At 46.0% G+C, this 25,376-nt stretch overlaps 1 protein-coding gene across 3 annotated transcripts in view; it reads left to right on the top strand.

The window, feature by feature from the left end:
* zdhhc8b (zDHHC palmitoyltransferase 8b) overlaps positions 1–25,376 on the top strand; it is a 262,473-nt gene that overhangs the window by 118,235 nt on the left and 118,862 nt on the right. The window contains exon 1 of one of the 3 annotated variants that reach the window (XM_086011959.1): positions 15,237–16,167. The exons of the other annotated variants lie outside the window; for them this stretch is intronic. The gene's annotated coding sequence lies outside the window, so the exon portion shown is untranslated. Of the gene's footprint in view, positions 1–15,236; positions 16,168–25,376 lie in introns of those variants that run through there. 3 annotated transcript variants of the gene reach the window in all.

Below are 25,376 nucleotides of genomic sequence, written 5' to 3'. Positions count from 1 at the left end.
TGCCATACTCCCTTGTGTCGTTACATATTTGCTCTGCCTTCCAGACGGACTTGTTTTTTCCTCTATATTTGGCTGTGCATCACCCCCTACTATAGCTCCACTCCATGTCCCATCCCCCTGCCAAGTTAGTTTAAACCCCCCCCCCCCCCCCCACCAACAGCATTAGCAAACCTCCCCGCAAGGTTGTTGGTCCCGTTCCGGTTCAGGGGCAACCCATCTGACTTGCACAGGTCCCACCTTCCCCAGAAGCAGATCCAGGAAATTAAAGCCCGCCCTCCCTCCTGCACCAACTCTTTAGCCAAGCATTCATCTGCTCTATCCTCCTATTCCTATACTCACTAGCATGTGGCACCGGGAGTAATCCAGAGGTTACAACCTTTGAGGTCCTGCTTTTTAATCTGCTACCTAGCTCCCTAAATTCTTGTTGCAGGACCTCATCCCTCTTTCTATCTATGTCGTTGGTACCAATGTGAACCATGACCTCTGACTGTTCGCCCTCCCCCTTCAGAATGCCCTGCAGCCGTTCAATGACATCCTTGACCCTGGCACCAGGGAGGCAACATACCATCGTGGAGTCATGTCTGCGGCCGCAGAAACGTCTGTCTGCACCTCTCACTATTGAGTCTCCTACCACTATTGCCCTCCCACTCTTACTCCTCCCCCCTTGTGCAGCTGAGCCACCCACAGTGCCGTGAACTTGGCTCTGGCTGCACTCCCCAGAGGAACCATCACTTCCACCGTTTTCCAACACACAAAAACGGTTGTTGAGTGAGATGCACTCTCTGGGGCTTTTTTTTACTGCCTGCCTGCCCCTCTTCTGACTGGTGGCCACCCATTCCGTCTCTGACTGCACTTTCTTAAGCTGCAGGGTGACCACGTCTAAAAACGTGCTATCCACGTAACTCTCAGCCTCGCGGATACACCGCAGTGCCTCCAGCTGACGCTCGAGCTCCGAAAACCAGATCTCAAGTTGGCCAAACCATTGGCACTTACTGCACATGTGGTCATCCTGACTGCAAGAAGCATCTAGGAATTCCCACATGCTGCAGGCCGTGCAACGCACAGGACTGAGGTCCCCTGTCATACTTTTAATTTAAAAACTCTTACCTTAAATTTAAAAACTCAGATTCTCGCTCTCCCGAACTAAACTATGAACTATCTTAAAAGAAATAGACTTAAAATTGAAGAAAAAAAAAAGCACTCACCCACTACTCACCAATCAGCTTCTTCCCCTGCGCTGGCGTCACTTTGGAACATGTATATCTTTTAATCTACACCAAGGCACTTAAATTTAGATGCCCAAGACATCCAGTTAAGTTTCTGGTCAATGGTGACCCATAGGATATTGATGGTGGGGGATTCAATGATGGTAATGCCATTGAATGTCATGGGGCGGTGGTTAGATTCTCGCTTGTTGGAGATAGTCATTGCCTGGCACTTGTGTGGCGCGAATGTTACCTGCCACTTATCAGCCCAAGCCTGAATGTTGTTCTGATCTTGTTGCATGTGGGCATGGACTGCTTCATTATCTGAGGAGTTGCGAATGGCACTGAATACTGTGCAGTCATCAGTGAACATTCCCACTTCTGACCTTATGATGGAGGGAAGGTCATTGATGAAGCAGCTAAAGATGGTTGGGCCTAGGACACTGCGCTGAGGAATTCCTGCAGCGATGTCCTGGGGCTGTAATGATTGACCTCCAACCACCACAACCATCTTCCTTTGTGCTAGGTATGGAGAGTTCCCCCCCCTGCCCCCCCCCCCCCCTGGTTCCCACTGACTTCAGTTTTAGTAGAGCTCCTTGATGCCACACTCGGTCAAATGCTGCCTTGATGTCAAGGGCAGTCACTCTCACCTCACCCCTGGAATTCAGCTCCTTTGTCCATGTTTGGACCAAACTGTAATGAGGTCGGGAGCCGAGTGGTCCTGGCGGAACCCAAACTGGGCATCAATGAGCAGGTTATTGGTGAGTAAGTGCTGCTTGATAGCACTATCGCCGGCACCTTCCATCACTTTGCTGATGATTGAGAGTAGACTGATGGAGCAGTAATTGGTCGGATTGGATTTGTCCTGCTTTTTGTGGATAGGACATACCTGGGCAGTTTTCCAAATTGTCAGATAGATGCCAGTGTTCTAGCTGTACTGGAACAGCTTGGCTAGAGGCGCGGCTAGTTCTGGAGCACAAGTCTTCAGCACGACAGCCGGGATGTTGTCGGGTCCCATAGCCTTTGCTGTATCCAGTGCGCTCGGCCGTTTCTTGATAACACGTGGAGTGAATCGAATTGGATGAAGACTGGCTTCCGTGGTGGTGGGGACCTCAGGAGGAGGCCGTTATGGATCATCCATTCGGCACTTCTGGCTGAAGATGGTTGCAAGCGCTTCAGCTTTGTCTTTTGCACTCGCATGCTGGACTCCACCATCATTGAGGATGGGGATATTCAAGGATCCTCCTCCTCCATTGTTTAATGGTCCACTGCCATTCACGACTGGATGTGGCAGGACAGCAGAGCTCTGATCCGATCCGTTGATTGTGGGATCGCTTAGCTCTGTCTATAGCATGCTGCTTAAGACTGAGATGAGCAGGAATTTCTTCACTCAGAGGGTTGTGAATCTTTGGAATTCTCTACCTTAAAAGGCTGTGGAAGCTGAATCGTTGTGTATTCAAGGCTGAGATTGATAGATTTTTGGACTCTAGGGGAATCAAGGGATATGGAGATGGGCAGAAAAGTGGAGTTGAGGTCGAAGCTCGGCCATGATCGTATTGAATGGAGGAGCAGGCTTGAGCGGCCGTATGGCCTACTCCTGTTCCTAATTCTTATCTTCTTAAGTCAGATTTAGTGTGGGTTTGCTACAGGGTAAACCTTCTGCTACATTTCCCCAGTGAATATGCTTGAGCCTTGACCTCAAGAGCACTTCCTACTGCAGCCAGTGTGAGACTTCCAAATCACATCCTCATCTGGGTGATGTTGCCAGTGTTCTGGCGTGTGCAGATACTGTAACTTCTAGTTTGCAGTTTCCAACACACAGTAAATAGTTTGTGTTAGGCTGAAATTGGCCAACGGTAGACAGTGCTCCAAAACTATGTCATGTAGTTGACAGAATCAAATTCTAATGAAATAGGTCACTTCCTATCAACAACAACAACTTGTATTTATATAGCGCCTTTAACGCAGTAAAACATCCCAAGGCGCTGCACAGGATTATTTTAAGACAACAAATTTGACACCGATCCACAAGGATAAACTAGGGCTGGTGACCAAAAGCTTGGTCAAAGAGGTAGGTTTTAAGGAGTGTCTTAAAGGAGGAAAGAGAGGTAGCGAGGCGGAGAGGTTTAGGGAGGGAATTCCAGAGCTTAGGGCCTAGGCAACAGAAGGCACGGCCGCCAATGGTTGAGTGATTTATAATCTGGGATGCTCGAGGGCAGAATTAGAGGAGCGCAGATATTTCAGGAGGTTGGGGGCTGAAGGAGATTACAGAGATAGGAAGGGGGCGAGGCCATGGAGGGATTTGGAAACAAAGATGAGAATTTTGAAATCGAGGCGCTGCTTAACCAGGAGCCAATGTAGGTCAGCGAGCACAGGGGTGATGAGCGAACAAGATTTAGTGTGGGTTAGGACACGGGCAGCCGTGTTTTGGATGAGCTCAGGTTTACGTAGGATGGAAATCGGGAGCACAGGGGTGATGGGCAACACATAAACTATCCACTTGTGTATATTTTTAGATCAAGCACGTAAATTTGTTATCCCCTCTCTCTCCCTCTCCCATTGTGTGTTTTTTGCTCTGCATACTGAGGAGGCCCAATTTTAAAATTCACATTGTAGGAATAGGTGTATTCCTAACAAATAACGGAGCTTGACTCGGAAGAGCAACAAACAGGATTTTAATGTTGAATTAGATGAAGTACAGCAAACAACGTAGAACGATGCAGGAGAGTCGTGGAACAGGCCTTTCCCCAGTGGGGACGCCACGAGGACTGACTCGGCAGTCCCGTGGATTGCATGATGACATCATCGCGTTTTCCCGCGCTTGGGCAGTCACGTGAATGGCGCGATGATGTCATCGCGTGCACCCGGCACTGCAGCCGGCCGTTGCGGTCGAAGTCGCGGGAGCGGGAGGCCGAACTGGGCCGGCTCGCGTTTAGGTGAGTCACGTGATGCGCGACATGACATCATTGCGTTAGGTCGCGTTCTTAAAGGGGCAACGCCCCGTACAGGTAAACTATATATATATACATCGTTAAGTTCAAGGGAATTATGTATAATAAGTAAGGGACACTTGGTGGTACCGCTACAACATCCTTTTTGTTCAAATCCTTCCATGGCCTCGCATCTCCCTATCTCTGTAACCTCCTCCAGCCCTACAACCCTCAGATCTCTGCGCTCCTCCGATTCCGGCCTCTTCCACATCTCCAAATTTAATCGCTCCACCATTGGTGGCCGTGCCTTCAGCTGCCGAGACCCTAAGCTCTGGAATTCCCTCCCTAAACCTCTCCTCCTCTCTACCTCTCTCTCCTCCTCCTATAAGTCGCTCCTTAAAACCTACCTCTTTGACCAAGCTTTTGGTCACCTGTCCTAATATCTCTTCATGGGGCTCAGTGTCAAATTTTGCCTGATGATACTCCTGTGCAGCGCCTTGGGGTGTTTTTACTACATTAAAGGCACTCTATAAACACAAGTTGTTGTTTTATATGTCCATTCTTTGGACATTACAAATAGCAGTTAAAGACCCATTTTGTGCATAAAGTTTGAATTTAGATTGCTTTTGCAAAGTGTTCGACAGTGTTTGGAAATTAAAAAAAATTGGATTCTGTAATGGCGGTTGCTGTATTGCACCATCTTTTGCTGCTGCTAAGTATGATTCTGAGCTCCTACTGCAACTGCTTCAGCTAGGGAAGAGTAGTTTATTCTAAGTCTGGTTTCTGTGCCAGACAGATTTTAGTCGTTAAACTCTCTGAATAAGTGAACGTATTTATTCAGTCTATTTTTGCTTGTGGCCTGGTAATGGAAGGGATATATAAAGGTTGCTTTATTCTTCAGAGTCAGTGCTCAGCAGAACTTACAATGATGATTAGGGGCAAATACTGTTGGGCTGTCTAAACACACATTTTATTAAACATGGTGAATTTTAAAATTGATTTTCAAATAACCAGAAAGAAGCACTTTTTGTTAATCCTTTCTAACAAATGGAGACAATTATATACAAGCTGCCGACCTGTAATTGAAATTATTAAATGATGTCACACACTCAACAGGTATATATTTATGTACACACACATGGATTTTGTTTTGTGTGTGTGTATGTGTGTGATACGTGTACGTGTATATATATTTGTGTGTGTGTGTGTGTGTATAAGTACATACTGTATATCAATAACTAAAGGTCATCAGCTTGAAGCATTTAGCCTATTGTTCAACTGAATATTGGCAGGGTGTGAATTCGTTTTGGGGATGTTTATATGTTTCAGATTGCCAAGAGACTGCCAGCACTCTGTTCCTTGCTTATTTATTTATTTATATAATGGAAAGAAAATCCTCCCTCCTGTGTGTCATTTGGAAGGTTTCAGCTATCTAGAAATAATTAATTCAATTTTCAGAACTTAGGAGGGAAATAAGTCCCTCACTTTATTTCTCTGTGGTGGACACCCAACTCTCAGGCCTCTGCCCCTCCTAGCAGCACGGCTGAGAATAGGAACAAGGATCAGTTTTGTGCTCAATCTATTTTTGATGACACACATTGGTGAACAACCTAAAAAAAATACTCTGCCATTGTAAACTTTAGAAGTTTTTTTTCTTTTATAAATATATTTCCATCTAAGGAAATTTGCCCGATCACAGTTTGCATTTAATGATGTTTCCTTTTTTACTCTATGGAAAAATTCCCATGGTGAGGAATGTTTCTGCTTGAATAATGTTGGCAGTCCTTGAACAGATTTTCAGCAGCATGAGGTACTGCGAGCCTTTTACTGGGGGTGGGTGGGAGAAAGGGGCTCTGCCCTTCTCACTGTCATATTGCTTTATGATCCATTTAGGACTTTTTTGTGAGCAAAGCATGGTTTAATGTGAACAGTGGCACAGATTTATTGTTGGGGCTGAAGCTATCTTTTTAATGAGTTCAGATAAATGAGTTACTCCCTCACTGAAATGATGTAGTGCGTTGTGAATAAGTATTCTGGCTGCTGAGCGATTGTTTGGAATGGCACTTTCTTAATAAAAAAAATTTGTTCTGTTCAGTGTAAAATTGGTGCCTTTTTTCATTAACTTGAGTTTTAAAAGATTTTTTAAAAGAGCATTATGTAAAGATTTGTTTTGCTTATTTTTTTTCCTCGCAGACCTGCTCACTTGCAGTCTACTGATGGCAAGCTGATGATTGATTTAGTCTGCTGCTGTTAATGCAGTCAGCTACAAGAATTTGATGAATTGTTCTATATCTGTGCACAAAGTTCTTGCAGTTCAACCCTGGATTATGTTGTCCAGCTTCAATGTACTTTTCTGAAAATCCTACGTCTGTGTGTGTGTTGGTGAACTACCTTTGTTGAGCGTCCAAAGACTGCAATGTATGATCTGTCTGAATCTCAAAAGCTGACAAAATGCACTGAGGGGTGTTCACACACTCATTGTCAAACAATTTGAATAAGACAGGCCAAGATAAAGATGCACCTTATCCTTGTAGGATACCATTCAGATGTGCATTTGTCTGGAATATTAAAGGAGAATTTTCAGAGAGGTACATGCTTATTCTGAATAGAAAGATATTCTGAAAAGCTGAGATGAGGTCGAGGGAATGGGAGAAGACTCGTGTGGAGTATAAACATCAGCCCAGACTGGCTGGGCTGAATGGCCTGTTTCTGTGCTGAATATTCTATGTAATTCAATGTTAAATAAACTCCAAACATCTTCATCTACAGCACACCTAGTCAAAAGAAAGAACTTGCATTTATATAGTGCCTTTCATAATTATAAGCCCCAAAGGATCATAAGTATTGCTGGCTTTATTCTTGTAAGCCGTTTAGTAACTACTATATTCACAACCTCGGGACATCTCAAAGTGCTTCGCAGCCAATGAAGTACTTCTGAAGTGTAGTCACTGTTGTAATGTGGGAAATGCAGCAGCCAATTTATGCACAGCAAGGTCCCACAAACAGGAATGTGATAAATGACCAGATAATTTGTTTTAATGAAGTTGTTTGAGGGATAAAGATTGGCCAGGACACCAGGGAGAACTCCCCAGCTCATTTTTGTAGAGCGCCATGGGATCTTTAACGTCCACCTGAGAGGGTAGACAAGGCCTGAGTTTAACACCTCATCTGAAAGGCAGTGCCTCTGACAGTGCAGCACTCCCTCAGTACTGCACTGGAGTGTTGCCCTGGATTATTTGCTCAAGTCTCTGGTCTGGGACTTGAACCCAGACCCTTCTGACTCCAGTGCGAGAGTTCTATCGCTGAGCAAGGCTGACATTCTAAATATTACCGATTGAATGGCTTCTCTAACATGATACAACTCCAAACAAGATGCAAAGGAAATGGGTGATCTGACAATTAATAAACCAGCTGAGGGACTTGGGGGGAATACCCTATTAGGATTTATCTGTAAATGGTCATTTTAATATTAGAATTTCACAGCACAGAATTGTATCTTGCTGGAGATGTTACCTTTTTTTCTAGTAAGACCAAAGCACCTTGAGATCAAATAATCTCATATGGTGAAGACCGTGTCAATTAAACCATACAGAATAAGAAAGCCTCAGTGTGGATTTCTGCTCTGTACTGAATTAGCTCATCTCAGTAGGGGGTGTTGCAATTAGCCTCAGCAGCCCTGGATCAGAAAAGAGAAAAGTCAACGAGGGTGTTTGTTAAGTCTGTGTGTTATAATGAGAATTATTACACAGACCACAAGAGTAAATTTTAACAGGTCTTTACTAGTTGAAGGTCAGGGCGGAACTGCCCAATAAATCATTACACAGCACTTAAATACCGGTGTGGTCACCACCGGTATTACAGTATACAGCAGCCAAGATAAAGTAGTGCAACCCTTAAAATAGTTCTCTTAAAGGTGGAACGGTTACATACACTACAATCCTCCCTTTTTAGGTTAACAGTATATATTCCCATTAAACATAACATCATAACATATATACACAACTTAATGTAAAAACAGTTCACAGATTCCAAAGATGTGCGGGTTAGGTTGATTGGCTATGATAAATTGACCCTTAGTGTTAGGGGGATAGGGTGGGATATGTGTTGGTGCAGGGGTTACGGGGATCGGGTGGGATATGTGTCGGTGCAGGCTCGATGGGCCGAAATGGCCTCTATCTGCACTGTGGGGTTTCTGTGATTCAGTCTCTCTGGAGGCTTCCTGACTCGGTCCGGATAACGCCTCGGTGGTGTAGTAGGTTCTTTTGGCAAGGTCGATTCGGCTTGAATGTCAGTGTCGGGTTCATCTGGTTCCAGTATCACCGGATCGGAGGTAGATACTATGGGTATCTCTGCTTCATCATTAGGCGTATAGAGTTGTGGTGTAGGTTGTCCCTTTTCGGATGACGCTATGATCTGGTCAGCATGGCGCCTTATTATGCTTTCACCAATGTCCACGGTATACATCAGCGGTCCCAGTCGTGTGCAAATAGTTCCAGGCTGCCATTTCTCGGTACGGTAGTACCGGGCCAAAACTTGTTGACCTATCTGGAAGGTTCTAGTTGGCCTTTCATTCATGCCTTGAAATTGCCGGTTCTCTACGTCCCTTCTGATGTTTGGCTTGATCAAATCCAGCCGGCATCTTAGTCTTCTATTGAAAAACATCATGGCGGGAGTTTGGTTTGTGACCGCATGTGTTGCATTCCTGTACGCCAACAAGAAGTTATCTACCTTATGTTGTAGATTTATGTCTTCATTACCCATGGCCTTTATGGCCTTCTTGAAGGTCTGGACAAACCTTTCAGCCAATCCATTGGTGGCGGGATGGTATGGGGCGGACGTGTAGTGCTTAACCCCATTGTTTTTTAAGAACTTCCTGAATTCTTCGGACACAAATTGCGGTCCATTATCAGAACAGATCTGTTCCGGCAGCCCATTCCTGGCAAATATGGTCCTTAATACTGTGATGGTTTTTTCCGTGGTGGTGGAGGACATCTTTATTACCTCCGGCCACTTGGAGTGTGCATCCACCGCGATTAAGAACATTGAGTCCATAAATGGACCAGCAAAGTCGATATGTACCCTTTGCCATGGAGATGAGGGCCACTCCCATGGATGCAGAGGAACTTGTGGTGGGGCATTTTGGACCTTCTGGCATCCTAAACAGCTCTTGGTCATTTCTTCGATGTCTCCATCGATACCTGGCCACCACACGAACGCTCTGGCTAGGTTCTTCATTTTCACTCCACCCAGATGCCCCTCGTGAAGCTCCTTTAGCACTTTATGCTGGAGTTTGGGTGGAATCACCACTCTGGATCCACACATCAAAGTTCCTCGGCACACTGACAGCTGTTCTCTTCTTTGCGAAAATGCTGGCAACAGTGGTTCGCCATGTGCTGGCCATCCCTTCACCGTTAAATCGTAGACTCGTGAGAGAGTCGGGTCATTTCTTGTTTCCTTTTCGATTGTAGAATTTGTTACTGGTAGACATTCCACTATGGTTGAGTGGAACATCTCCACTGGGTCCACTGTAGGCACCTCTTCTACCGTTGGCAACGGTAGGCGTGATAAACCGTCAGCATTCCCATGCTGTTTTGATCCTTTGTATTCTATGTCATATTGGTGTGCCCCTAGGAAAAGGGACCACCTCTGTAGCCTTTGTGCTGTCATAATGGAAACGCCCTTTTTAGGGTTGAATATGGATACCAACGGCTGGTGGTCTGTCAGCAGTGTAAACTTCTGGCCCTGCAGGTAATGATTAAACTTCTTTACTCCCCACACCAGGCTGAGAGCCTCCCTATCTATCTGAGCATAGTTGCGCTCAGCGGAGGTCAATGATCTGGATGCAAATGCGACTGGCCTTTCCGAGCCATTTGGCAACTTGTGTGAGAGTACCGCTCCAATACCATAAGGAGAAGCATCACAAGCTAAACGAATAGGTAGCGTTGGGTTGAAGTGAGCCAACACTTCCTCTGAGGTGATCAATGTCTTGCTTTTGCGAAAGGCCTTCTTACAGTCCTCGCTCCACTTCCATGGTACTTCTTTCTGCAAAAGAGCATTCAGCGGGTACAGCACCGTGGATAGATTTGGCAGAGACTTATGGTAATAGTTAATCAACCCTAGGGACGATCTCGACTGGGATACATTTTCCGGAGCGGGAGCCTTCACAACAGCTTCGATCTTGTCAGGTGACTTGTGCAGCCCCTCCTGGTCAATGACATGACCACAGTACGAGATCCGTTTCTGAAAGAACTCACATTTCTGGCGATTAACTCGAAGGCCATATTCCTTCAACCTGGTGAGCACCAGTTTCAAATTTGCAAGGTGTTCCTCATCGTCATCTCCTGTAATCAGGATATCGTCCAAGTAACATTGGGTGCTTGGAATTCCCTGTAATACCTGCTCCATGGCCCTCTGCCAAATTGCCGGAGCCGAAGCCACTCCAAAAACCAGTCTATTATATCGATACAAGCCTCTGTGCGTGCTGATTGTGAGATACTGGCGCGACTCTTCCTCAACTTCCATCTGTAAGTACGCTTGCGCCAGGTCTATCTTGGTGAAGCGTTTCCCGCCAGACAATGAAGCAAAGATATCCTCAATCCGCGGAAGCGGATATTGCACCGTGTGAAGCACCGGATTAACTGTGATCTTGAAATCTCCACAGATGCGGACCTTCCCCGGTTCCCCTGGCTTGTTACTCGATGAACGCTTCATGACGGGGAACAATGGGCGTGGCCCACTCACTCCAGTCCACCTTAGACAGTACTCCTGAACGTTCCAGCCCTTCCAGCTCAGCTTCCACAGCAGGTCGTATCGCATACGGTACCGGTCTGGCTTTGAAAAATTTTGGGTTTGCATGTTCTGCAATCCTGATTTTTGCCTTAATTCCTCTGTGTTCCCAGTCCCTGTTGGAACACCTCTTTAGCCTCATCCAATATTCTGGACAATCGTTCAGGTTTGACATCTTTTTTCCGGAATCTACCGTTATTGCGTTTAGGGAGTGCCAGTCCATATTTATTTTCCTGATCCACTCCCGTCCCAGAAGTGGTGGACCTCCCTCAGGTAGTACATATAAGTCCATTCCTTGGTGTTCTTTGCCTTTGTGTATCACCTTGACTTTTATCTTTCCGATGGGGTATACTTTTTGCCCCGTGTATGTCTGCAATACTATCTCCGTATCCCGTAGGGGAATATGTTTGAATAACTTTTTGTAATCTTGCTTATTCATGACTGTCAACGCCGATCCGGTGTCCAATTCCATCTTCACTTGGACTCCTGCTATCTGCAGTGTGACCCAGATAGTTTGTCGGTCAGCTTCCTTACTCACGTTGTGAATTCTCAGACTACCCAGTTCCTTGCTGTTGGAGTCTGAATCCGAATTCTGTTCATCCGAACTCTTCTCAGCCACCTTATGTACCTTTCTGCACTTTTCCTGTGGTGACTTTTTGTTGCTGGTCTTCTTTCCTGACCGGCATACTTTAGCTATGTGACCAAGCTTGCCACATTTTCTACATTCCTGGTTTTTAAACCAGCATTGGTTCTGATCGTGTGTTGTCTTCCCACAACGATAACATTTCGTTGTACCCGAAGCCATTTGATCTACGCTGAGTACCGCTGCCTTCAGCTGCATTTCCGCGGTGCCTCTCGCTGCGGCTTCGTGCGATGCTGCAATAGTGACAGCCTTATCAAGTGTAAGATCATTCTCTTCAAGCAACCGCTTTTGTGTTCCTTCTTTCGACAATCCACACACGAATTTGTCTCTCAGTGCTTCTGTCAGGCTTTCCCCAAACTGACAGTATTTCGCTAGCTTACGCAGTTCAATTAAATACTCCGCGTTGCTTTCCTCTTTCAGTTGCGTTCTCGCATAAAATTTAAATCGTTCCGCTAACATCAGCGGTGTGGGGTTCAAATGATTCTTCAGGACAGCAACAATATTAGCGAAAGTCTGATCCGCCGGTTTAGCTGGTGATAGAAGATGCTTCAATAGCCCGTATGTCATCGCACCCATTGAGTTTAGTAAGGTTAGTGCTTTATCTTCATCTGATATTTTATTTGCCTTACAATATATCTCTATGCGTTCTACATACGTGGCCCAATCTTCAACATCGGGATCGAAATCGTTGATGTTACCACGCTTAGGCATCCTCGCGATCTTCTTGAGAAACAAAAGAATTATATTTTTTTTTACAAAATGGCGGTTTCCCGCGCTTGTCTTCTTCCCCCGCCTCCGAAAATGGAGGCTTCCCACGTTTGCCTTTCTCCCCCGCTGGCTGTAATGGCGATTGCCGATTTGCTGCGTTCGCCCTCCCCCAGCGGTTTTCAAATCGTGCCTCCCAGCCCCTCTTGCAGTCCGGTCCTTTCCCCCCGGCTGCGGCTGAGTTCTCCGCGGTTTTTAAAAAATTTTCTCCCGCGCCTTACGCTGACCCGGTCGCTGCGCCTCGCGGCCTCGGTAGCTGCCCGGCCTTTTTCACCGGTCGCGGTCGAGCTCTCTCTCGACGCTGTTGCGTCTCCCAGCCCGCTTGCAGCCCGGTCTTTCGCACCGGCTGCGTTTGCATTCACCGCGGCTTCCGTGCCTTACGCTGCCCCAGTCTCAGCGCCTCTGGCCCCGACTTCTGTCCGGCTCTTTTCCCCGGCCGTGGTCGAGTTCTCCGCCCTTATATCCTCCGTTTTTTTTTTTGTTATTTTCTCCCCTACTCACAGTCAACGTGGCCGACTTGCTGCTCGTCGCTGATCGGCTTACCCACCACCGTGATAGAAGGGATGATCACTGCCTGTTGCTGATGGAAGGCTTCGTGTCAGAATTCTTCCTTTGCTCTGCAGACCCGAGTCTTTTCTCAGCAGAATGATGAGGGCGGATGCCTCCTCTCGACGCCCGTTAAACTGCCTTGGATGTATCTCTGCCGCAGGGTAAGATCGTACTCGTCGCCACTGTTAAGTCTGTGTGTTATAATGAGAATTATTACACAGACCACAAGAGTAAATTTTAACAGGTCTTTACTAGTTGAAGGTCAGGGCGGAACTGCCCAATAAATCATTACACAGCACTTATATACCGGTGTGGTCACCACCGGTATTACAGTATACAGCAGCCAAGATAAAGTAGTGCAACCCTTAAAATAGTTCTCTTAAAGGTGGAACGGTTACATACACTAGAGTGTTCACTCCTGATCATTTGCCAATGATTCCTGCTGGAAAAGTGATGACCTGATCTTGCTTGGCTATGATGCCTTCTGTGGTGGAATAGTCTGCCAACACTTCCTGCCTATTCTTGAGAATGAAGAATGGTTGTGCAAGGTACTGGAGGTCTGCAGACGCCAGCATGAACCTTCAAGACCGGAAGGGATAAGATTTGAGGAGGGAGTTGGGTGAAATGAAAAATCAAAGCGTTAACACCATGTTGAAACTTTCAGTACATTGTACCTAAGATGAGCAATTTGCATTTTGAGTGCCTTAATATGGGCAAGTCATCAGTGAGGCACTGCACAGCAGTTGGGCATTTTTCTACAGGGAAAATGTTGGAGGGCAAAGCAGACTTGTGCAAGGAACCTGACAGCAGGTTTCTTTCCACCTGACCCCACCTGGGTTTTCGGAATGGTGCTTTCACTGAGTAAACGTGAGTAGGGATGTTAAAAGAAAGTCAATCACCTGCTCGATCATGTAAGAAATAATGCAGAATTTGTTTTAAAGACAAAATATTATCAAACATATGCATTTCTGTTGCAGGTATAGCGTCACAAGTCACTGAGCTGTCAAGAATTTCAGTCTTTCCCAATAAAGTCACCAAGTAAGCTAATGCCCAGTTTAACCAAAGCAATGATTTGATTCGGGTCTGCAGGTTTGATGGAGATTTCTTTGACTTGAAAATGTAGTCACTGTAACTTTGACATGCTGTCACAAGATTAGTAACGTCTGCTAAGTACCATATGGTACTATTTCGTCACAGGGACTTAGTCCCATGTGTTAGCTGTAACATTCCCAGACTATAAATAGATTTTTCAGATGTTCCAAGGTAGTCCTGGTGGTGTAGAATGTGTACCAGGTTATTTTGATGTGTTGAAAATTCAGTTGTTCATAGTACTGGTAGGATAAAAATATTAATATCATTTGTAATTTTTTGACAGGTACTATTTATTCACCATGTTAAACCTATCTAGGTCAAATACTTGTCATTTTATTTTTGAACTATAAGCTTGTCACAATCATAAAAAATAAGATGACTCATTAAAAGGAACTCTGCTATAGGATATGCACTGATAATAAAGGAACTGTAAAAGCTAAAATATTTCTCTTCTCCCAGCATCACAAAATGTAGCATTAAGTCTGATTTGTTTCCATACATTTCTGTAGCAGAAAAACAGATGGAGCAACTGCATTCTTAATAGATGTGGCCTTGGTGTAACTGCTGTAAAATGGCAGTAATTAGTCGTGCATTAGCCCTATAAGTTAGCGCAAAAGTGAAATTACTTTGCGCTGACACTAGACTTGTGGAGTGTAAATTGGGTGTCCAGGCCCGAACTGCCAGTGAAGCAGAATAACGCTACTTCCTCCAGGGAGTCTTGCTCCATTTTGTTCCATTGTCAGATTGGGCCTTGACTGTGAATTCAAGAACCTGTTGAACCTATAACTCCAGCATCGGTACAAAGCAAAACCACCTTGCACCAACACTGCAGTTGTAATGCAAGTGTTTCAGTCTGTGGTAAGTCCGTGCCTCTTTTTTTTTTCTCTCTCCCACATGGCAGCTGTCTTTCATTCTGCCAGCGCATTTCATACTTCATCTCGAGCCATCCTTTGTCTCTTTACCTGTCGTATTACCATCTCGTCTCGCCTTGAATATCTCTTAATGTCTCTTCACCTCCCACAGACCTTCCCTTTTGTTCTTTCATCCCCTCCCCCATTTCCCAGCCCCCAAACTTGCTTTTTAATCTGTTTCATTTCCTGCTTTTTTCTCAGTTCTGAAGAAGGGTTTCAACCTGAAACGTTAACTCTGTTTCTCTCTCCACGGATGTTGCCTGGCCTGCTGAGTTTTTCCAGCGTTTTCTGTTGTTATTTGTGGTAAGATTTGGTCTGGCTAGCTCGTGCTGTCCTGATCGGTTTCCTTCCTAAACAGGATGTTGTAAAGACTGGCATTTATACTGAGCCTTATCGTGTCTTTTAGAAACATCTTAACTTGCAATCAATTATTTTGAAGTGCAGAGACTGTATGTAGGCAAATATGGCAGCCATTTTGTGCACAGCGCGTTATCAGCAATGAGCTGAATGACCAGTTAACTTTTTTGAGTGGTTTTAGCTGAGGGAAGAATGTTGGCTAAGACACTAGAGACTCCCTGATCTAAGTCATAAAGTGGAATGTTTTAACATTAACAGGAATACTAAAGGTTATGGGGAGCAAACCGGAGGGTAGGGTTAGACGAGGACCATGCGGAGTAAAAATAGCGCAGAGGTGATCAGCTGAATGGCCTGTTTCCATGTTGGAAAATTGTATGATTTTGTCCTTTGCTAGTTTTTTTATCTTGGTTTGTACTTGTTTATCTGGTATGTACTTGTGTTGCATTTTAGAGGGAAGAGTCACTGTGACATGATATGAATATTGTTCAATGTTGAATGTTAATGGTCACAGTCCTGTCAGCCCTTCAAATGGTGAAGAAATGTGTGCATAAAATATCAAGCCTAGAGCAAGAAACTGCCATTTGGCCCATCAGTGACCATTTGTAATATACATCAATGTGGACTGTGCCCAATTTATATATTGCACCAAGGTGAGTAATCACAGGCAATACTTAAAGATGATGTGAAATCTCTCCTTGATCCCTTATGGTAATCTAGTGAAACACCAGCTGGCATGTGAGCAAGTGTTGGACTAAATTGGGACCTGGAAGAGCTCCCAGTGTTTTCATTAGCTGGTTTACACACCAGCTGATGAGGCGACAGTTTGAATTAGTTTTGATTTCAGTTTGTGGAATCATTGGCTTTCTCTCTCTCTCCCATCAGTTTTCCCCTTGGAAACCATGAATTGCTCGCCAGGTTACTGGTGGAAGGTAAGCGTACATACAAAGAACAAATTATTGGGATGACGTTAAAAATACAAACTAATTGTTCAGTTCCTATGTTGTACAGATAAATGGAACACTTTGTTTTAAAGCAACTTACTAGATACAAGTGCAGTAACTGTCCCCAGCCTAGCATTGAGAATCTAATTATGTGGTTGAAGTTGGATACTTATTATGCAAATATTATGAAGTTTGGTTTATAGATTCTCAATCTGTTTTTCTTGTTGCCATGAACGTTTTTTTTAAATTATAATTGAAGTGGAGGAAAATCTGGCTTCCTTTACAAGTGTGTGTTCCGACCCATCCAATTTTACGATATTTGCTGTGCCCCTTGCGCACAGGCCCAGGAATACCTTCCTCTGGCATCTTTATCAGCTGATGTGTGCAAGAGTCAGCAATTACAGTAGCTTTTTATTAGATCACTTTCTCATATGTTCCACTTTTATGAATTGGTGTTGCTGGTATATTTTCCCAACAGCTCGGGTCTCTTTGTACAGTTGAGGTTTCGGGGTATTTGACAGCGTAAGGGTTTAGCTTTGCCGGTTAAAATTAATTTGGCACAGGTCATCTGAGAGCTGAACATGATTCGAAATGCCGCCATTGTTGCTAACTGAAAGCAACAAATAAGTTTTAAAAAGCAAAACTAATGCTGCGTCATTGCCCACAGAAGGCTAGAGAAAATATTGAGCTAGAGCCCTGCAATCGCCACTTGTTTCACTTACATAGAAACATAGAAGATAGGAGCAGGAGTAGGCCCTTTGAGCCTGCTCTGCCATTTAATGAGATCATGGCTGATCATACAAATTCAGTACACTGTCCCTGCTTTCTCCCCATATTCCTTGATCCCTTTAGCTTTAAGAAATATATCTAACTCCTTCTTGAATATATTTAATGAATTGGCCTCAACTGCCTTCTGTGGTAGAGAATTCCACAGGTTCACCACTCTCTGGGTGAAGAAATTCCTCCTCATTTAACATTGTACCACTTTTTCTCTCTGTGGTTTATAGTTTCTAAGCTCTCTGCGGCGTAGCGGGGACTGTTGGTAAACCAGGGCTCTTAAGTATATAATTTAACTGCAGTGTAATTGGTGGGATTGATTTGTTTAATTTAATTTCAATTAATTAAAGGGTAAGTCATGGCAGGACAGCCCGACCCCGTGGTATGCTCCTCCTGCGCTATGTGGGAACTCGGACACTTCCTGTGTCCTTGACAACCATGTGTGCAGGAAGTGTGTCCAGCTGCAGCTACTGGCAGACCGCATTGCGGCGCTGGAGCTGCGATTGGATATATACTGGACCATTCGCGATGCTGAGGACGTCATGGATATCATGTTCAAGCAGTTGGTCACACCGCAGGCAAAGGTTGGACAGGCAGAAAGGGAAGGGGTGACCAACAGACAGAGTAGTAGGCGCAGGCAGGTAGTGCAGGGGTCCCCTGTGGACATCCCCCTCTCAAACAGATATACCACTTTGAATACTGTTGAGGGGGATGGCTTATTAGAGGAAGGCAGCAGCAGCCAACTTCCTGCCACGAGGGGTGGCTCTGCTGCACAGGACGGGAGGAAAAAGAAGGGTAGAGCTATAGTAATAGGGAATTCTATTGTAAGGGGAATAGATAGGCGTTTCTGCGGCCGCAAACGAGACTCCAGGATGGTGTGTTGCCTCCCTGGTGCAAGGGTCAAGGATGTCTCAGAGTGGTTGCAGAACATTTTGGAAGGGGAGGGTGAACAGCCAGTTGTTGTGGTGCATATAGGTACCAACAATATATGTAAAAAATGGGATGAGGTCCTAAAAGCTGAATATAGGGAGTAAGGAGGTAAATTAAAAAATAGGACCTCAAAGGTAGTAATCTCAGGATTGCTACCAGTGCCATCTGCTAGTCAGAGTAGAAATAGAAGGATATTTCAGATGAATACGTGGCTAGAGGAATGGTGCAAGGGGGAGGGATTCAAATTCCTGGGACATTGGAACTGGTTCTGGGGGCGGTGGGACCAGTACAAACCGGACGGTTTGCACCTGGGCAGGGCCGGGACCGATGTCCTAGGGAGAGTGTTTGCTCGTGCTCTGGGGGAGGGTTTAAACTAAACTGGCAGGGGGTTGGGAACCTGAGCAAGGAAACAGAGGGAAGGGAAACGAGGATAAAAGCAAAAGATAGGAAGGAGAAAAACAAAAGTGGCAGTCAGAGAAATCAACGGTTTAAATCAAACATGGCCACAGTAAATAATAATTCTAATAGGTCTAAGAGCGTTAAAAAAACAAGCCTGAAGGCTTTGTGTCTTAATGTGAGGAGCATTCATAATAAGGTGGATGAATTAGCTGCGCAAATAGAGGTAAACGAATATGATTTGATTGGGATTACGGAAACATGGCTCCAGGGTACTCAACATCCAGGGGTATTCAATATTCAGGAAAGATAGGCAAAAAGGAAAAGGAGGTGGGGTAGCATTGCTGGTTAAAAAAGGGATTAACACAATTGTAAGGAAGGATATTAGCTCTGATGATGTGGAATCTGTATGGGTAGAGCTGAGAAATACCATGGGGCAGAAAACATTAGTGGGAGTTGTATATAGACCCCCAAACAGTAATGCTGAGGTTGGGGATGGCATTAAACAGGAAATTAGAGAAGCGTGCAATAAGGGCACAGCAGTCATCATGGGTGACTTTAATCTACATATAGATTGGGCTAACCAAATTAGCAACAATACTGTGGAGGAGGAATTCCTGGAGTGTTTAAGGGATGGTTTCCTGGACCAATATGTCGAGGAACCAACCAGAGATCAGGCCATCTTAGACTGGGTATTATGTAACGAGAAAGGATTCATTTGCAATCTTGTTGTACGAGGCCCCTTGGGTCAGAGCGCTCATAATATGATGGAATTCTTCATTAAGATGGAGAATGAAGTAGTTGACTCAGAGACTAGGGTCCTGAATTTAAAGAAAGGAAACTACGATGGTCTGAGGCGCGATTTGGGTAGGATCGATTGGGGAGTGTCACTCAAAGGGTTGACCGTGGCTAGGCAATGGCAAACATTCAAAGACCGTATGGATGAACTACAGAATTTGTTCATCCCAGTTTGGCATAAAAATAAAACAAAAAAGATGACTCAACTGGGGCTAATGAGGGAAATTAGGGATAGCATAAGATCCAAGGAGAGGACATATAAATTGGCCAGAAAACGCAGTAAACCTGAGGATTGGGAGCAGTTTAGGATTCAACAAAGGAGGACAAAAGGATTAATTAAGAAGGGGAAAATAGATTATGAGAGTAAGCTTGCAGGGAACATAAAAACTGACTGTAAAAGCTTTTATAGATATGTGAAGAGAAAAAGATTGGCGAAGTCAAGCGTAGGTCCCTTGCAGTCAGAATCTGGGGAATTTATAATGGGGAACAAAGAAATGGTAGACCAATTAAATACATATTTTGGTTCTGTCTTCACAAAGGAGGACACAAATAATCTCCCAGAGATGTCGGAGAACATAGGGTCTGATGAAAGGGTGGAACTGAAAGAAATCAGTATTTGTAGGGAAATGGTGTTAGGAAAATTGACGGGATTGAAGGCCGATAAATCCCCAGGGCCTGATAATCTACATCCTAGGGTACTTGAGGAAGTGGCTGATCATCTTCCAACATTCGATGGAATCTGGAACAGTACCCATGGATTGGAGGGTAGCTAATGTTACCCCACTATTCAAAAAAGGTGGTAGAGAGCAAACGGGGAATTACAGACCGGTAAGCCTGACATCGGTAGTGGGGGAAAATGCTAGAGTCCATTATAAAAGATGTAATAGCAGAGCACTTGGAAAACTGTGACAGGATCGGACAAAGTCAACATGGATTTACAAAAGGTAAATCATGCTTGACTAATCTACTGGAATTTTTTGAGGATGTAACTGGTAAAATAGATAAGGGAGAACCAGTGGATGTGGTGTATTTGGACTTTCAGAAGGCTTTCGATAAGGTCCCGCATAAGATATTAGCGTGTAAAGTTAAGGCACATGGGATTGGGGGCAAGGTATTGACTTGGATAGAGAACTGGTTGGCAGACAGAAAGCAAAGAGTTGGAATAAACGGGTCTTTTTCTGAGTGGCAGGCAGTGATTAGTGTGGCACCGCAGGGATCGGTCCTAGGACCCCAGCTATTCACAATATATATTAATGATCTGGACCAGGGAATTAGATGTAATATCTCCAAGTTTGCAGACGACACAAAGCTGGGTGGACGAGTGTGCTGTGAGGAGGATGCCGAGAAACTCCAGGATGGCTTGGACAGGTTGGATGATTGGGCAGAAGCATGGCAGATGCAATATAACGTGGATAAATGCGAGGTTATCCACTTTGGTGGCAAAAACAGGAAGGTGGATTATTATCTGAATGGCAATAGATTGGGAGAAGGTGAAGTGCAACGAGACCTGGGTGTCCTTGTGCACCAGTCGCTGAAGGTAAGCATGCAGGTGCAGCAGGCGGTTAAGAAGGCAAATGGTATGTTGGCCTTCGTAGCGAGAGGGTTTGAGTACAGGAACAAGGATGTCTTTCTGCAGTTGTACAGGGCCTTGGTGAGACCACATCTTGAGTATTGTGTGTAGTTTTGGTCGCCTTGTCTGAGGAAGGATGTTCTTGCCATGGAAGGAGTTCAGCGAAGATTCACCAGGCTGATACCTGGGATGGCAGGAATGACGTATGAGGAGAGATTGGTTCGATTGAGCTTGTACTCACTGGAGTTTAGAAGAATGAGAGGGGATCTCATTGCAACTTATAAAATTCTGACAGGACTGGACAGACTAGATGCAGGAAGGATGTTCCCGATGGTCGGGGAGTCCAGAACCAGGGGTCACAGTCTAAGGATAAGGGGTAAGCCATTTAGGACAGAAACGAGGAGGAATTTCTTCATCCCGAGAGTGGTGAACCTGTGGAATTCTCTACCACAGAAGGCAGTAGAGGCCAATTCATGAAATATATTCAAGAAGGAGTTGGATATATTTCTTAAGGCTAAAGGGATCAAGGGGTATGGGGAGAAAGCAGGGACAGGGTACTGAATTTGGATGATCAGCCATGATCGCATTGAATGGCGGAACAGGCTCGAGGGGCTGAATGGCCTACTCCTGCTCCTATCTTCTATGTTTCTATGTTCCACGCTGTTCCCAAACCACACCAGCTAATTGTGTCGGGTTCACAAGTGGCTGCCTTGTTGACAGCTGCAGCTCCAGCATAAAAACGAAGTTCTCAACAAGGCTCAGTCGCAGGTGGCAGAACTTTGTTTTTTCAGGTCTTGGAAAACTTTTTGCAGGTCTACTGATCTTGGAAGTGGTGAAGCTGAGATCCATCTCCACTGTGACCTCCTGGGGAAAACCCTCTCCCCACATTGACTGAGCGCTTCTTCAATGGCGATATCTACCAGCAGCATGGGAAGCATTTATTTCCTTTCATCCTGGTCCTCCGATTCAGAGGAAGAGCAGCCACGGCAGCAGAACCAGGAACAACAGGCGCGCCAACCTCCTGCTCACCCACCTGATGGTGCACAGGGCAGAAGGCGTCAGCACAGGGATGCATGTCACTGCAGGAGATACCCCCAACACAGGGTTTCAGGCCGAGGATGAGCTTCCTCAACATGACTGAGCAGCAGTGCCAAAGGAGGCTGAGACTTTCGCGAGAGGTAGTCGATGACATATGCGCAATGCTGCACCAACATGAGCGGGTGGACACCCCTTACCAGTGGCTGTCGTGGACACCCCTTACCAGTGGCTGTCAAAGTCACCACCGTCCTCAATTTTTTTGCTTCAGGGTCCTTCCAGGGATCATCAGCAGACATCAACAGCATCTCCCAGTCGGCCGCACACACTTGCATCACGCGCACAATTACATCTACTTCTCGACGGATCAAGCAAGTATAACCGCGCATGCGGTTGGCTTTGCAAATTTGGCAGGCTTACCAAGGGTGCAGGGCATCGTAGACTGCATACATGTGGCCCTTAGGGAACCCCATCACAACCCAGCTGTTTTTGTCAACCGCAAGGGCTTGCACTCTTCAACGTGCAGCTGGTGTGTAACCACAGGAAGGACATTTTGCATGTTTGCGCGAAGTACCCTGGCAGTTGCCATGACTCGTTCATCCTGCGGCAGTCTAGTGTGCCTCCACTGTTCAATCCGCCAAACCACCTTTCCGGATGGCTACTTGGAGACGAGGGCTATCCCCTGAAGACGTGGCTGATGACGCCGTTGAGGAGGCCATCGAACGAAGCTGAGGAGCGCTACAATGCCAGCCACATTTCAACCAGATCCATCATTGAGCACACCATCGGCTTGCTGAAGATACGATTCAGATGCCTTGACAGATCAGGTGGAGCCCTACAGTATTCAGCAGCCAGGGTCTCCAGAATCGTGGTGGTCTGCTGTGCACTGCACAACAGCGCACAGCATCGTAGCTTGCAGCTGCCTGAGGAACAAGTGGCTCAGCGCATAACCTCCTCAGATGAGGAGGAGGACGAAGACTTTGCGGAGGCGCATGAGCCAGCTGCAGCAACACGCGAGCACGTTGCTGCCCAGGATGCAAGGGATGCACCAATATTTGCCAGATTCGCTTAGGTAGACAAATCAAACACATGTGGCTGGCCCCTTCTTATCACACCATAGACAATGGACAAGAACCTGTGGGTTTCTATCACTCTGAGCACCATCATTACAAATGCAAGTTGCCTTGAACCCTCAATGTGGAACTTCCATTTCTGAGATCACATAGGCCAGAACTTCAACTGTTTGCCATCACTTCTGTTTAATCCATTCACAAAAGGATGCCGATGTCAATAATTATACACAACAGAACAGAACACCCAAGTGACTACCCTTGTGACTAATTGTGCTTTATCTTCCTCTTACGCGTGCTTCTACATGGTGCTTCCCCTGTGGCTTCAGCAGATGTGGAGGCACCTTGTTTACTTTCATGCTGCTCCTGCTTCGGGCGTCCTCTGGGTTTACGAGCCTGTGAGGGCACGGCAGCAGTTTGCTCCTCCTGCGTCTGTGCAGGGGCTGAGACACCCATTTCAGTTGGGTGAGGACTCTGGTGAGGCTCTGACCAAGGGCTATTCAGTGGCATGGGAATGTGAGCGCTTGGAGAGGAGCCCCTACTTCCTTCTTGTCTGCCACCAACATCCCTCTCATGGGTAAGCCCCACTTCAGTTCTTGCAAGTGGCTTGACAGCACCTTGCTGCACATCAGGGAGGCCATGAGGACCCATCTCTGCACTGGCAGTCGGACTTCCATGAAGCTCTGGTTTCTCTGCTTAATAGCTGCCCATCGCTCCTCCAGTGATGTCAGTCTATTCTGAACATTCACCATGTTTTCCACACACTGGCGACTTATTTTCTCCAAGGCCATAGCCATCCCCTCCTCTACCGTAGCCATCCTTTCCAGAGAGGTAGCCATCCTTACCACAGAGGTTGCCATCCTTTCCGTGGTGGTGTGTTCATGTGCCATTGCCTCAACAAAGGCACTGCTCATGTTAGAGATGGACTCCTCCATCCTCTCCACGCTTGTAGTTACCCTGGAGACAAAACCTGCCAGAGACTGCACCTGTTCATGGAGTTCCAGCACTGCTCTCTCTCTGGATGGTCCCGGAGGCACAGGGTCCACATGCAGCTGAGCACTGCTGGGAGCGCCCTACGGCCTCCGGCAAGGACTTTCTACTGCTGTCCCTGTCTCCACCATCTGCTGATGTTCACTTGTGAGTTGTGATACACCAGGTGACAACAGTACTCTATCTCCCAAAGGTCCCACCGAGGTGTGCGTCTCTGCACTAATTCTGGATGCGCTTAAGTCTGCTGACACTGCGCCCTCTGAGGTTGCAGGTTCCTCAGGAGTCTTCTGGTTCCGGTTCTTCCTCCTGGATAGTGGGGAAGGGGGGCTGTCGATGGTCCTGTGGGAGAGTAAAGACATGAGTTAGACATGTGATATTAACGTAGCATGCGCATGGAATAGTGCAGATCATATGGCATCTGATGCTCATACAGATGGAGTTATCAGTCACTCATGCAATGTAAATGAGAGCGATGCAAATCTATTCCGTCACCAGCTTGCTCTGAAGTGCCCGTCTGTCCGTCCCCCACTTCCAGATCCTCTTCGACTCCAATGATCTCTAGGGCTGCCTCCTCGGTGCTGGTGAGATGGGCTAGTGAGGGTGGCCCTCCTCCTGTCTTAGCCCTTTCCCTCTTATTGTTGACTCTCTTTTCCTGCAATGAGGGACACAAGTGGAGTTTGAGTGAGAATGATGGAGTGAGTGTAGAGAATCCATAGCATAGATGCTTAGAAGGAGACAGATGGGGTGAGATGCCAATACCAAGGGCCCTCCCTGTGCGTTGTTAGTTGTTGGCATTGCATAACAGTGATAGCGAGTGTGAGGGCAGCATAGTCAAATAGTGAAGTGATTGTGTACATAGAGAGAGGGATGGTTAAGGGTGCAAGGGATGTAAGGGTAAAGTGGGATGTGCAGGAGTAGGTTGACGATGCAGAGTGCTGGTGATGAGAGGAGATGGGGAGCAGGCTGAGGGTAATGGTGATGTTATACTCACTTTACCTGAGCGGACCAGGTCATTGAATCTTTCTCGGCACTGCACCCAGGTTCGAATGCACATCGATCTCGAGCTGACCTCCTGTGCAATTTGCAGCCACACAGCTTTGGTCTGCTGTGGTGGCTTCTTCCTCCCAGAGGATGGGAACAGTACCTCCTTTTGACCTCTGACTCCCTCCACAAGAGCATGGAGGAAGTCCTCATCAAATCATGGTGAGGCCTTCGCCCTTGAGGTTGCCATGTCAGAAGTAGTTAGCAGAGTAGTCAACCCAGAAGCAAAAAATGAGAATGAATCCAGGCTGCATAGGCCACTTAAATGCAGCTAGCTAACAGGTGTCGGCAGAGGCGAGTTACAGACCCAAAAGACTAATTGGCCAGGAGAGCGCACACGCAGGGACTCAATTGCCCAATTAGGGCAAAATTGCACATTTTTACCGGCTGAAAGCAGAGGCGCCGCCGACCAGCCAACCCGCCACCAATGGGAAAATTGCGGCCGTTGTTTCTAGAAGGCAGTTACGACAATGAAGAGCAAAATTATTTAATGTGTATTGGTTGCAAAATAGGAGCGAGAACTGAAGAATGAAAGGAAACCAACTTTTATCCAGGACAGCCTTATAGTGAGGTTTCAATTTGAATAAAGG

This window comes from Somniosus microcephalus, chromosome 19 (genome assembly GCF_052327205.1).
Source record: "Somniosus microcephalus isolate GS21.2 chromosome 19, FLI_Smic_1.0, whole genome shotgun sequence".
NCBI classification, from domain to species: domain Eukaryota; kingdom Metazoa; phylum Chordata; class Chondrichthyes; order Squaliformes; family Somniosidae; genus Somniosus; species Somniosus microcephalus.
The sequence above is the reverse complement of the archived record's forward strand: the minus strand, read 5'-3'. Positions and strand labels throughout refer to the sequence as shown.